Raw genomic sequence first — 13,897 nt, 5'->3', positions numbered from 1 at the left:
TCAGTGAGACTGGCTCAGAATTCAGAGCTGATGTACATAGAGTTCCTGTGAGTCACAGGCAACTTGATGCCACATAACAACAATAACAACAACAGGATTATTATATAAACTTTATCTTATTTAGTCATTATAACTCTTGGAGTTATTATTGCCTTTATTAGGCAGATTAAGACTCTGAGACTCAAGAGAGGTAAAATTATTTGCACCAGGCCAAAGGAAAACTACAAAATAAATTCAAGTAGTATCTTTCTCCCAACCCCAACTCCTCTACTTTACAGTTCTACCTCCAGTTTATTAAAAAAAAGTATCTGACTTCATATTTACTTATACCAGCATTAAGCAAGACCATTAAAGAACATGGAAACTATTCTTCTCTACTAACTAACTAACTAACTAACTAACTAACTAACCTAATAACAGAAGGTTGACACAATGATCTTATATTTTAACTCTGAAAAGATCTCAGTTATGGGAAACAATTTTGAAGGAATACCCTCCAAAACACATATATTGACCATTTTTTCCTGCCTCCCTAAAGGACTTGAATCTACAATAAGATGCTTTAAATGTGCTGTAGAGCACTGAAAACATGGTGATATTTGAAGCCATAAATATGCTTCAGGGTGACAGTTTATAGGATTTAGCAGCACATAAATCATCCTAGAAACATGCTTAAATCTTATGCATTTCCAAACAATTTTCAACTGCCAGCAAAAGGTAATCCTGAACAAAACTCAAAAAGAAAAGGGGTGGGGGAAAGATTGAAAAGACCCAAAACAGTAGAATCCATATCATTGGCTGATGCAAAAGAGGATGCTAAAAATAAAGAAAAAGAAATAAGAAAACCACACTAAAACCCCAAACGTATTCTCTGGGCTGAATGTTTAGCTAGTTTAGCTTCAGTTTAGGGGAATATTTGACCCATAAAGAGTACCAGCGTAATTTCTATTTGTGCTTCAGTGACTATGCAAAGATATTTGACTATAGATCACAACAAATTCTAGCTAACTTTGAGAAGAATGGGAATCTCAGAACACTTGACTGTGCTTGTGCAAAATCTATTCTTGGACCAGGAGGCAGTCCTCAGAACAGAGCAAGGAAATAGGAAACACTGCATGGTTCTAAGTTAGGAGCGGAGTATCTCAGGGATGTGTCCTGTCTTCATACCTTTTCAATTTTTATGCAAAATAGATCATTCAGGAAGTTGGAATTTTTTTTATTAATTTAATTTGTTTATTTTTCATTTCAATGAACATCTACAGAGATTTTGGAATTCTATTCATTCATTGTTGCACCCTTCTCCCCGCACAAACCCCTCCCCCCCCATTGCTCTTCTCCTTGAAAAGCAAAAGAAAAACTCCCTCATTGGTACACACATGTGGCATCAGGAATGGAGGAAGACTCATCAACAGTCTCCATTATGCAGATAATACAACCTTGCTTGCCAAAACTTAGGAGGAACTGAAGTGTTTGCTGCAGAAGCTCAAGGACTGTGGTTTTTAATATGGATTGAAGCTTAGCATCAAGAAGACAAAGATTCTCTCCACTGGGCCAATTCACAGCTCTGTGATGGATGAAGAGGAGATTGAAGCTGTTAGCAAGTTTAGCTTGCTCAGCTTCATAATCAACACTCTTGGTATCAGCAGCTAGGAAATCAAAAGACAAATCGTTTTAGGTAAATTTGTTATAAGGGATCTCTCCAAAGTGCTAAATAGCAATGATGTCAGTTTAGAGACCAAGGTGTCTTTGATCCAGACCATAGCCTTCACAATTACTTGCTATGCATCAGAGAGCTGGACAATTACTAAGGATGACAGAAAAAAGAATCAATGCCTTTGAGTTGTGGTGCTGGAGAGAAGTACTGAACATACCATGGACTACCAGGAGAACAAATAGTTCTGTCTTGGAGAGGGTGAAACCAAGTTTCTCTTTGGAGGCAAGGATTTTGAAACTTTGTGTCACATATTCTGGACTTGTAGCCAAGAGGGACCAGTCCTTAGATAGCGACATCATGCTTGGAAGGGTGGAGGGTTAGTGCAGAAGAAGACAACCCCAGATTAAATGGTACCTGAGGCAATGCGATTAAGTGTGCTGGAGTCTATGAGACTGGCCCATGATAGAGTAAAGTTCAGACTATTGTACATAAGGTTGCTATGAGTCACAGCCAACCCAATGGCACATAACAACAGCAACATATGCCATGCAAATAATCCAAAATGAAGCTCACATGAATAAAGTTTTTAGCTTTATTGTTGTCTTTAGGTGTTGTCAGGTCAAATACAATTCATTGCATCCTATGAACAACAGATCTGACCCCCGTTCTATCCTGTGCTACTCTACATACTTGGTGTAGTCCCTGTATTCATCTGCTTAAGGGTCTTCTTTTCTCTCATTGACCATCTATTCAAGAATGATATCCTTTCAAAAAAAAAAAAAAAATAAAGAATGATATCCTTTCCAAGGAAAAGCCTTTCCTAACAACATGCCCAAAGTATGTGAACCGAAGCTTCATCATCCTTGCCTATAAAGAACAGTATAGTTACACTTTCTAGACTTGCGTGTTTGTTCTTCTGGCAGTCTATGGGATAGTTAGTAGTCTTCTCCAATCACAGTTCAAAGGCATTAGCTTCTCTTCCATCACCTTTGTTCATTGTCCAGCTCTCGAATGCATAGCAGGAGATTAAAAAGACTATGCCCTGAATCATGCTTATGTTAGTTTTTCAACTGACATCATTGCTCTTCAGGATTTTGGAGAGGTGCCTGACAACAGATTTTCCCTATGCCACACATTTCTTGATCTCCTTGGTACCAGTAATACCCTTGATTGTGAATCCAGGCAGGATGAAATCGTCATAATTTCTGTCTTTTCTCTATCATAATGTACCTATTGACCCAGTGGTAAGGATTTTTTATTTTTTTATGCTGAGATGTAATCCATATTGAAGATCATAGTTCTTAATCTTCTGCAGCAAGCGTCTCAAGTCCTCCTCACTTTAAACAAGTAAGTTTCTGTCATCTGCACAGCACAGGTTGTTATAAATCTTCCTTGAACCCTGATGCCATTATTTTTACTTAAATCCAGCTTCTCAAATTATTTTCTCTACATAAAAATTAATTAGGTATGGAGAAAGGATCCAGATCTGGCACACCCCTTTATTAATCTTAAACTTTGCAGTGTTTCCTTGTTCTGTTCAAAGAGCAGCTTCTTTTTCTAGGTATAGATATCACAGATGTATAAGTAAATGTTCTGGAATTTGCATTCTTCTCAATGCTGGCCATAGTTTGTTAGGATCCACACAGTCAAATGCTTTTTCACAGTCAAATAATACAGACATTTTTCTGGGATTCTCTGCTTTCAGTCACGGTCCATCTGGCAAAGACATGATATCCTTGGTGTGATGACCACTTGTAACCCCAGTCTGAATTTCAAACAATTCTCTGTCAATGTACAGTTCTAGCTGATTTTGGATGGCATTAGGCAACATTTTATTGTTGTACAGATCTTCCAGTCAGTTTGACAGGCAGCTGTCCTCCAGATTTCCTGGCATTAACTGGTGAATATATCCAGTGTTGTTTTTGTTTGTTGAAACTTATCAGTTGGGAACTCTTTGATTCCTGGGGCCTTACTTTTTGTCAATGCCTTCGGTGCAGGTTGAACTTATTCCTTAACTACCATTGACTATCATATGCTATTTCCTGAAATATTTTAGTGTTGACCAATTTTTTGACAGTGATTCTGTGTATTCTTCCCATTTTCTTTTTATATTTCCTGCATCTTTAAGAATTATCCTCATAAAAAAAAAAAAGAATTATCCTCATGACATCTCTCAATTTTACAACTTGTTTGCAGCTTGAATTTGTTTTTCAGTTTGTTCAACTTGAGAAATGCCAAATGAGTTCTTCCCCTTTTATTTTCCTTGCATGTTCCATTATAGAGGTCAAATTACTAAATTATCCAATTTCTGTTTCACAAGGAATTGCTTTCAGAGAACAGGAGCACATTCAATGCTGGTTTTTAGCAATATTTAATGAGCAATCTTTTATATGGTGGTTTTAATCAGATGAGTTGCTATTGTTGTGTACTGTAGAGTCAAAACTGACCCTCCAGTGGGTTTTGAGAGGCAGTTAATTGCACGGGGTGAAATTGCCCATCTTACTTCTGCAGAGCACATGGTAGATTTGAACTGTAAGCCTTAAGGATTGCAATACAGCTTCTTGTCACTAGGCCACCAGAGTAGTTAAAAGCAAATTAATGGAGACTTCTTCTCTAAATGACAAGTAAAAGAGAAACCTTTCTAAAATTTGTGATAGCAATTATTCTTTCCAAATAAATATCAAAACATGTTTATGCCACCTGATCATCTGACCTGACAAAGAAATGAACTGGACTCAAGTTCAACCCAAATGAACTCTTTTATTCAAAAAGTAAAAAAAAAAAAAAAAAACCAAACAAAAAAACCCCAACACAAAAAATTATATATCAATAATACAATACTTATTGATATAGAGATGATTTTGACTCATAGATACTCTGTGTATGCCATTGTAGATTCTATTCCATAAGGATTTTATTAGTTAATTATTTTAAATAGTTAATTTTTTAAGACTTCTGAGACACGTCCGAGTAAACTCAAATCTCGAAATTTCATTTAACAGCTCATTGTGCTATATGTTGCATTGTTGTTGTTATGTGCCGTTGAGTCGTTTGCGACTCATAGCGACCCTATGTACAACAGCCCTAAACCGTGCTGTATCCTGTGCCATTCTCATTGCCTCTGACACACCCATCCCGATTACCCCAGTCACTGAATCAATCCACCTCATAGAGGGTCTTCGCCTCCTGCGCTGTCCCTCTACTCTACCCAGCATGATGTCCTTCTCTAAAGACCTGTCTCTCCTTACAACATGTCCAAAGTATGTCAGACGAAGCCCCAGAATCCTTGCCTCCAAGGAGCAGCCTGGTTTAACCCTCTCTAGGCTGAATCTGTTTGTTTTCTTGGCACTCCATGGTACATTCAATACTCTTCTCCAGTACCACAGCTCAAAGGTGTCAATTCTCCTTCTATCCTCCCTAGTCATTGTCCAGCTCTCTGATGCATAATAAGTGATTGTAAAAACCATGGCCTGTATCAGGCGCACCTTAGTCTCCAGAGAGACACCGCTGCTCTTGAGTACTTTAGAGAGGTCCCTAACCGCAGACTTTCCCATCGCAATATGTTTTTTTTTATTTCCTGGCTGCTGGTGCCAAGAGTGTTGACCATGGAGCCGAGCAAACTGAAGCATAGACATGGATAATAATACTAATAAGAGTAATAATAATGAGAATAGAATATACATCTAAAATATTTATTTCCAAGAACATAAATTTTATTCTCATTATTATTACTTTTATTAGTTCTTAATTGTTTTCTTACAGAATAGTTCACTGAAATATTGAACATAACAAAGGTGGGGTACAAAAGTGATTCAGAAGAAAGTATATATGTAAAAATTTTGAATACCCAAAGTGATCTTATCTTCTCACATGGTAAATGGAGTCAAAAGAAACTTTTTTGTAAGTAACATAAAAAAATAACAAGAGTGCCAGCACATTGAAGGCTAAAATTTCTCTTATAGAATTCCACCTGTAAAAGAGAAACTGACAGACCATTTAAATTACTGAGATAAGCAATTTAAAATTAATGAAAATAATCTGAGTATATTTGACAATAGGTAGCTTAGGATTGTGATTTCTAAGAGAAGAAGGAAATCATGTAACTGAATCCTATTAGTTGACTGACTTTCTAGCTGAAAACAATTTTCAGACTGTTGTTTAGAGAGGGAAAACCTATACAGAGCCCAAAGGCTGCACTGAGTTAGAACAAAGTTAAGAGTCCAGGAAAATTGAGACATTGTGTCAAAGGTTAAAAAGGAAACAATCAGTTAAATATTATAGAAAAGGAAAAAGGGGGGAAGGAGCTATTGAAACCTTCCTAGGTAGTGCTTTGGATTTTTGCATGCATGCAAAGTTGCTAATGCAAAGAATCATGTATTTCATGAGGTTGAGCAAAGAACAATAGCTGAAGGATCTCCAGTGCTCACTAGAAGCCAGAGGATATTCAATTCTTACAGTCAAATAATGATCAGAAATTTAAGAAAACTCACATTCCAATAAGAATGAAACAGCATAGGTTCAGATCAAGAAGCTAGCCACAAGTTGTTTATCACAAGGCTATATATGCTACATATTAAGCAGCAATAGAATTCAGTAAACACAGACTGCTCCCCATGTCCCTTTATCTTCTCTAACTTCACCACCATCCCTAATTTTCAATTATCTGCAAGTGCTTTCAGATGTCATGTGTGTGCAGAAGAAAAAAAAATTGTGAATACTATATAATCTTCCAGAGGAGGCAGAAGTTAGCTTTTGATTAAAAATAAAAACAAGGCCTCAAACTGGGATTCATGGTGAGGAAGGTGCTACAGGCTCTTGGCCAGATTCCATCCTGAATATCAGTTAAATGTGTGACTTGATTTTTCTAATACATCTTTTTTCCAAGAAAACTCCACCATTTCCCATGAAAATATGAAACAACCATGATTCCTTTCCACATGTTAACCTATAAATGCTGCTACAAACCTCTTCATAACCTGACAGTGTTTTTCCAGAAGCACCAGCTTTCCTGTCTTCTTACTCGCTGAAAGAAAAAAAAAATACATTCTGTCCACCCATACCCTCCCTCTGAGTATTTTTACTTGGAAGAAGACAAGAGCTCTAAGTCCTTTTAGGTCTCCAGTGATAGTAGTGAATTTTTAAAGAGTAGAAAAATGGGCAGAGAAAGTCTCCTCTCAAATTATTTACAGCTGCCGAAAACCCACTAGAGAGACAGTTCTGAGTTGGTAATGTCAATGAGTTTAAGTTTTGAGTTTGAGTGTGAAGAGTACTTTACACCACCTTGTTGTTCTATACAATTGAGTTGCAATCAGCTCACAGCAGACATCATCTTAAGAAAGCCTGAAAACAAGCCTTGAAATAATATTGTTCGTTGTTGTGTACCATCACCTCAGAACTGACCCATAGTTGACCCTCCAGCTGATGATGTTCAGTCAGTAAATGACAAGGGAGGAGGTAGCCTATCTTTCAGAACTCACTTGACATGATACTGCTTACACTCAAATAAGTTGATCACTTAGCAAAATTGATTTCAATATTCTCTTAAGAAATCAATGTAAAAAAAATTAGATCAATCCACAATGTAATATTCGTAATGCTGTCATTGAAAAGAAGCAGTGCTGCAATCCTGAAGGCATGGCCATTCAAGCCACTAGCTGCTTCATTGGAGAAGAATGGGAAATCTCCTGCCGTACAATGAATCATGCCTGAAAATTCACCAGAAGGTTAGCTATGGGTTACTTCTGACTTGACAGAGTTGTTTATATACAACAAACAACATAGTTAGAATAATTTAATATTTATTTCTGTGAACTTCTTTCCTTTTAAAAATTGAGTTTCTTTCTATACATTTTTTGTGGTTTATTTTTATTTCTAAACAGCATTTTCTTGCTATTGGTTTTTTTATTGATGCGTGTATGTTGCTTTTTTTGTTTTTTAGTTTTTGATATTTTTTACATTGGCCTCGTGAAAGAATTCATTGAAATGAAAACATAAATTTTATTTAGTTATTTTTGAAAGACAATTCTGTGTATGTAACATATCGGATACAAAAAAAGTAACTTTTAATTTTTGGTTAATATTTAGTAGCAGTACTTTCTCCCACCCCTTCCGGGACCATTCACATGCCATTGACCTTGAGATTTCCTGAAAACAAATTAAAATACAATGACATTTTCCCCACAAGCTACCCAGCTGTGAAAAAGCATCATACTAATGTGCAAAACGTGAATGAAAGCAGGAAATATTTGAGACTACTTAATAAACTGATAATTTCTTTATTTCCTTTCAATATTTTTATTCTGTGAACAGAGGAAAAGAACACTACAGGTTTTAAAATTAAGATAAGGTGCAGTCAGATTACTCCTAGGAGGGAAAGATAGTGAAGCTTCATCTTTCATAATTCGGACAAGAGGTAGACTATTCCTTGAAAAGGGACATCATGCTTGGAAAGATAAAGCATCAGTGAAGGAGAAGACCTGAGATGGATTGACATGGAGACTTTAGCAATGGCCTCTAATGTTTCTGAGATGGTGAGGATGGCACAGAATAGGGTAAGGTTCAGGTCACTGTGAGTCATCCTTGACTCAACAGCATCTAACAACAAATTCTATATTGTTTGGTAAGTACTTTTTAGGAAAATAAGACGAGAGAAGGAAATAAGAGGCGTCCAAATTGGCAAAAAGGTGGTAAAAGAGTTATTATATGCAGATGATGTGATGATGTACACAAAACCCCACAAAGACTCAATAAAAAACAAAACCAATCTGTGATAGAACAGTAGAGCAATTTATTAGAGAGGCAGGATAAAAGATAAATATATAAAAATCTGTGGAATTTCTCTACAGCAATAGAGAAAACACAGAAAAGGAAACTAAGAAAATGAGACCATTTACAATAGCCAACAAGAAGGTAAAATACTTAGGAATAAACCTAACTAGAGACACAAGAAACCTTTATAATGAAAGTATAAAATATTACTATAAAAAAATAAGAAATCTAACTAAATGGAAAAATATTCCCTGTTCAAGGATAGAAAGACTCAACATTGTGAAAATGGCAATCCTACCAAAGGCAATCTACATGTTCAATGCAGTATCAATACAGATAGCTAACTCATTCTTGAAAGCGATTGTTGTTGTTGTTGTTGTTGTTATTGTTAGGTGCCATCAAATCGAGTATGAGTCATAGTGACCCTATGAACAAAAGATGTGAACCTGGTTCTATCCTGCACCTTCCTAACACCTCCTGACACACAAGATCCCATTGCAGGAGTCACTGTATCAATCCACTTGGTTGAAGGTCTCCCTCTCCTTCACCAACCCTCCAAACTTCCCAGCATATGTGAAGTGAAGCTTCATCATTCTTGCCTCCAGCTGCACCCTCTCCAAGACATATATTTTGGTTCTCCTGGCCATCATTCTGGGATGCTCTGAGCTCTTCTCCAATACCACAGCTCAAGGGTGTCAATTCTTCTTCTATCATCCTTATTCATTGTCCAGCTCTAAGATGCATAGCAAGTAATTGGAAAGACTATAGCCTGAATCAGACACATGTAAGTCCTTAAACTGACATCATTACCCAATAATTTGGAGATGTCCCTAACTACAGATTTTCCCAGTGCAATGAATCCCCTTATCTCCTGACTGCTGGGATCAAGCGTGTTAATTTTGGATTAAAATAAGATGAAGCTGTTGACAGTTTCAATCTCTACTCCATCCATCATGATGCTACTGATTGGGCCAATGGTAAGAATCTTTGTTTTCTTGACATTAAGGTGCAATTCATACCGAATGCTGCATTCCATGATCTTCTGCAACAAGTGCTTCAAAAAGACAGAAAAGACAATTGGCAGATTTATTTGGAAAGGAAAGAGACTCTGAATCAGCAAAGCTCTTCTGAAAAACAAAAATGAAGTGGGAGATATTACACTCTCTGATCTCAACACCTATAACAGCTTTAGTAAGCAAAACAGCATGATATTGGTATAATGACAGACACATAAACCAATGGTATAGAATAAAGAACCCACATATCAACCCCTACCTACTACAGACAAGTTTGGACAAGTAATAAAAACTTAACAATCTCTTCAACAAATGGTGCTGGCAAGACTGGACATCAACCTGCAGAACGTTGAAATAGGATCCACATTTCACACAATTTGAAAAAGTCAACTCAGTGAATCAAAGACCTAGGAAATTTAAAAAAAAAAAAGAAGCCGTAGCTATTGATTTTAAATATAAGTAGGATAAATATTAGTCGATATAAATATACCAAAAAAGTTAGAGACTATGACAAGTTGTCAACGGTGAAACAGTAGGGGGAATACTCAGTAAATTTTTTAGTTAAATGTTCAATAAATCAAATATACTCAAGAATGTGCAAAGGAAATTGGGAATATTGTGTCAAAGTTCCATCCCATAATTTGGGACACAGGACTCATATAAAAATGATCAGTCCAGGACTGAAACTGTTTTCTATCTTAGCTTTTGCTTATTTTCCTTGCAGCCATCAAAACCTTACATTTAACTCATAACAAAGTAACAATTATTTCTTTCTCGGAAATAATTCTTAGAGAGGGCCTTTAACGTGAGTTCCTTATCAGCAATTCTTTCCACATATCTTATTTTCCAGTAAACATCCTATGGCCACCCTGTCCTTTCCCCCCATACTTATAAATGTAAACAAATCAGTCTGAATAATGTAATATCATTTTAATTTTCAACAAATCACTGTAAAACTTCCACTCCAAGTTGCCTCACATCCAGCATCTTTGACCTTGCCACTTCTAATCAGAAGAGTGTACCTTTCTTTCTTGACTTTGCCTCATAAATAAGCTTCTGTTACTCCACTGGAACATTTGATTTCACTTTGTGAGATCAGACCTGTCCCTGGTTCAAACTGTTTTGAACCTTCAATAATGTCTTTGCTTTTATTTCCACAAAGTATACTCTCTTTCTCATTGACAGTACAATGAGAAAAAGAAAAGGCACAGAAAAATGGAAATTCTAAAGCTGACAATTCTAATGTTTGGAATGAAAAGTCTCCTGGTAAGTTGAAAAGATTAATCATTGCACAAGAAAAATCAGTGATCTCAAATACATAACAATAAAGTTTATCCAAATGAAAACAGAGGTTAAAAAGTCTTAAAAAAAATAGAACCTCAATAATCTCTGGGCAGTATAAAATACTCTAACTTGTATATGTAATTGTATTATCTAAAGGAGAGATAAAAAATAAAGAGGCAGAATAAATATTTAAAGCAGTAATGGCTAGAAGTCTTCTACATTTTATGAAAATATAAATCCACTAATCCAAGAATCAGTTGGCCTAGTGGAGCGAAACTGATGCTACCAAGCCAAAGGTAGGTGACTTTTAATCTGCGCCCTCAGCCTGTTTTTCATTGTTTTTGTTTATACATTCTTCTAGGTTGTATAGCCCTGGTGTGTCCACTTGCCATACAGAGGTGACTTGTGGTTGCTGTGGAGCTAGACACTGTGACACTGATATGTCAAGTGTGTTAATGATTCCCATGGTGGACAGTGTTTAATGGAGCTCCCTGATTAAAACAAGCATGGAAGTTGGAGTGGCATCCACTTCCGTAATAGCTTGCCTCCCGAAGAAACCCTATGAACCTGGAGAAAGGAAGGAAATCACACAAGTGTTGAGGACTTTAGTTCATAGGGTCACTATGAGTCACTTATGACTCGATGGCACTTACACCAACAACAAGAAGTCATATAAATATATGCACACCAAGTTAACAAAATTGATAAAATTAGTACTAAAGAAAAAAATGTTAATCTTGGAAAGAAGTTTATTGACCACGAGAGGGTCTATTATGACCCAACAGCATACAACAACACAACAACACTTGGAATAAAATAAATGTTCAGTCAGTGGTAGCTGTTTCCTCTTATTCCAATTATTTTTTTAAAAACTCTTGTTGTTGTTGTATGTGTCCATAGCAACCCTATATATAGCAGCTCTGAAGCCTTCTTGGTTTGAGCCAGTCTCACGGATTCTGACACACCAACTTCCATTGCTCCAGTTACTGTAACAATCCATCTCATCTGTGGCTTTCCTTTCCTATGCTGCCCCTACACCATTCTAAGCATGATGTCCTTCTCCAAGGATTGATCTCTCCTAGCCAAGTGCCCAAAATATGTGAGATGGAGCTTTAAAATCCTAGCCACGGAATTTGGGTTCCCTCTTTCTAAGACAGACCATCTATTTTCTTGGTGATCCATAGTATGTTCAAGACTCTTCTTCAGCACCACTTGAAGGTATCGATTCTTCTTCTGTCATCTTTAGTCATTGTCCAGCTCTCTGATGCATAGCAAGTAATTGTGAAGACCATGGCCTGGATTAGGATCACCTTAGTGTCTAGATTGACATCACTGCTCTTTGGTACTCTGGAGAGGTCCCTGAGAGCAGATTTTTCCAATGCAATTTGTCTTTTGATTTCCTGAATGCTGGTGCCAAGAGTGTTGATTGTGAAGCCAAGCAAGCTTTAATTGTTAACAACCTCAATATCTTCTGCTGCCAATTGGCCCAGTGGTGAGAATCTTTGTCTTCTTGATGTTAAGGTTCAATCCATATTGAAGACTACAGTCTTTGACCTTCAGCACCAAGCACTTCAGATCTTCAGTTTCAGCAGCAAGGTTATGTCATCTGTCTTATGTAGGTTGTTAATGTGTCTTCCTCCAATCCTAATGCCACATTCTTCCTCATAAAGCCCAGCCTCCTGAATGATTTTTTCTGCATATAGATTGAAAAAGTATGGAGATAAGATGTATTCCTGACTTCTCCTGCCCAGATTTTGAACCATGCAATATTTTCTTGCTGTGTTCTGAGGACTGCATCCTGGTCTAAATATAAGTTTCACATGAACACAATCAAGTGTTTTGGGATTCCCATTCTCCTTAATATTAGCCATTATTTGTTGTGACTCGCATAGTCAAATGCCTTTGCATAGTCAATTAAACACAGATGGACATTCCTCTGATACTTTTGCTTTCTGCCAAGATCCATCTGAAATTGACAATGATGTCTCTAGTGCTACAACATTTTCTAAACCCAGCTTATATTTCTGTTAGTTCTCTGTTAATGACTTTCCCCATCATTTTGGATAATCTTCAGCAGGGTTTTGCTTGTGTGTGATATTACTGATATTATTTGATAATTTCCACAGTCTATTGGGTCAGTTTTCTTGGAATGGGAATAAATAAGTCGATACAGACCTGGTGGGTGGGCCTTTGTATTTACAAATCAGTTGGGCCCTGACTGTGTCTTCAGTTTGGAAGCTCGCGTGTGAAGCAGTTAGATTCCAGAGGATAAGATCTCTTGTTTTAGTTGAAAGTCAGGTGTAAACTCTTTGGTTGTTTTTATTTCGGGCCTTTGGCCCTCAGGTCTGGTGTTATTTATGTCTGGGAAGAACATTCTCCCAAGTGGTAAAGCACTGGTCTGTCAGTTTGCTGTACCGAGGTTACTTGGAGTTTCTGTGAACACTGTGCCACTGATGTGTCAAATGCCATAATTGTTACCCATGTGGAAGTGTTTGGTGGAGCTCTCAGATTAAGATAGACTTGGAAGCAGCAATGGCATCCACTTCCTAAGCAACATGCCTTTGGAAATCCTTTGAACATTAGAGAAACAGTTAATAGAACAGGGTTACAATCTTTTGTTAATAGAGTTGCTATTAGTCATGCTGAACTTGACAGCACTTAACAACAATAATAAATATGGATCTCTTTCAGTCAGTTGGCTAAGTAGTTGTCCTCCAGATTACTTGACACAACTTGGTGAGCACATCCAGGCCAGCATCTGTTTGTTGAAATATGTCAATTGGTATTCTATCAATTTCTGAGGATTTATTTTTCACCAGGTCCTTCAGAGCATGATGCCTGAACTTTCTCCTTCATCACTATTCCCTTTTGAACATATGTTGTTTCTTGAAATTCTTCTGTGTCAGCCAATTCTCCCTGGTACAGTACTCTGTAGATTCCTTCCATCTTTCTTTCGTTTTCTGAACTTTAAAAAAAATATTATTATACTAGTTTAATTACAAAATTCGAATACATTGTTTTTCAGAAGAGATTCTTCCAATTTCCCTCACCCTCCACCCATCAAATTGTACAACCCCATGATTAATCTCCTCCTCCCACTTTACACTTCCCAGATCATTTAATATTGTGTCTATAGTGTCCTTAGTTATTGCAACTCACAGCTTGAATTGGTCCT

The sequence above is a fragment of the Elephantulus edwardii genome, unplaced genomic scaffold (assembly GCF_000299155.1).
Source record: "Elephantulus edwardii isolate Elephantulus edwardi_28Jun2011 unplaced genomic scaffold, EleEdw1.0 scaffold00007, whole genome shotgun sequence".
In the NCBI taxonomy this organism is placed as follows: Eukaryota; Metazoa; Chordata; class Mammalia; order Macroscelidea; family Macroscelididae; genus Elephantulus; species Elephantulus edwardii.
The sequence above is the reverse complement of the archived record's forward strand: the minus strand, read 5'-3'. Positions refer to the sequence as shown.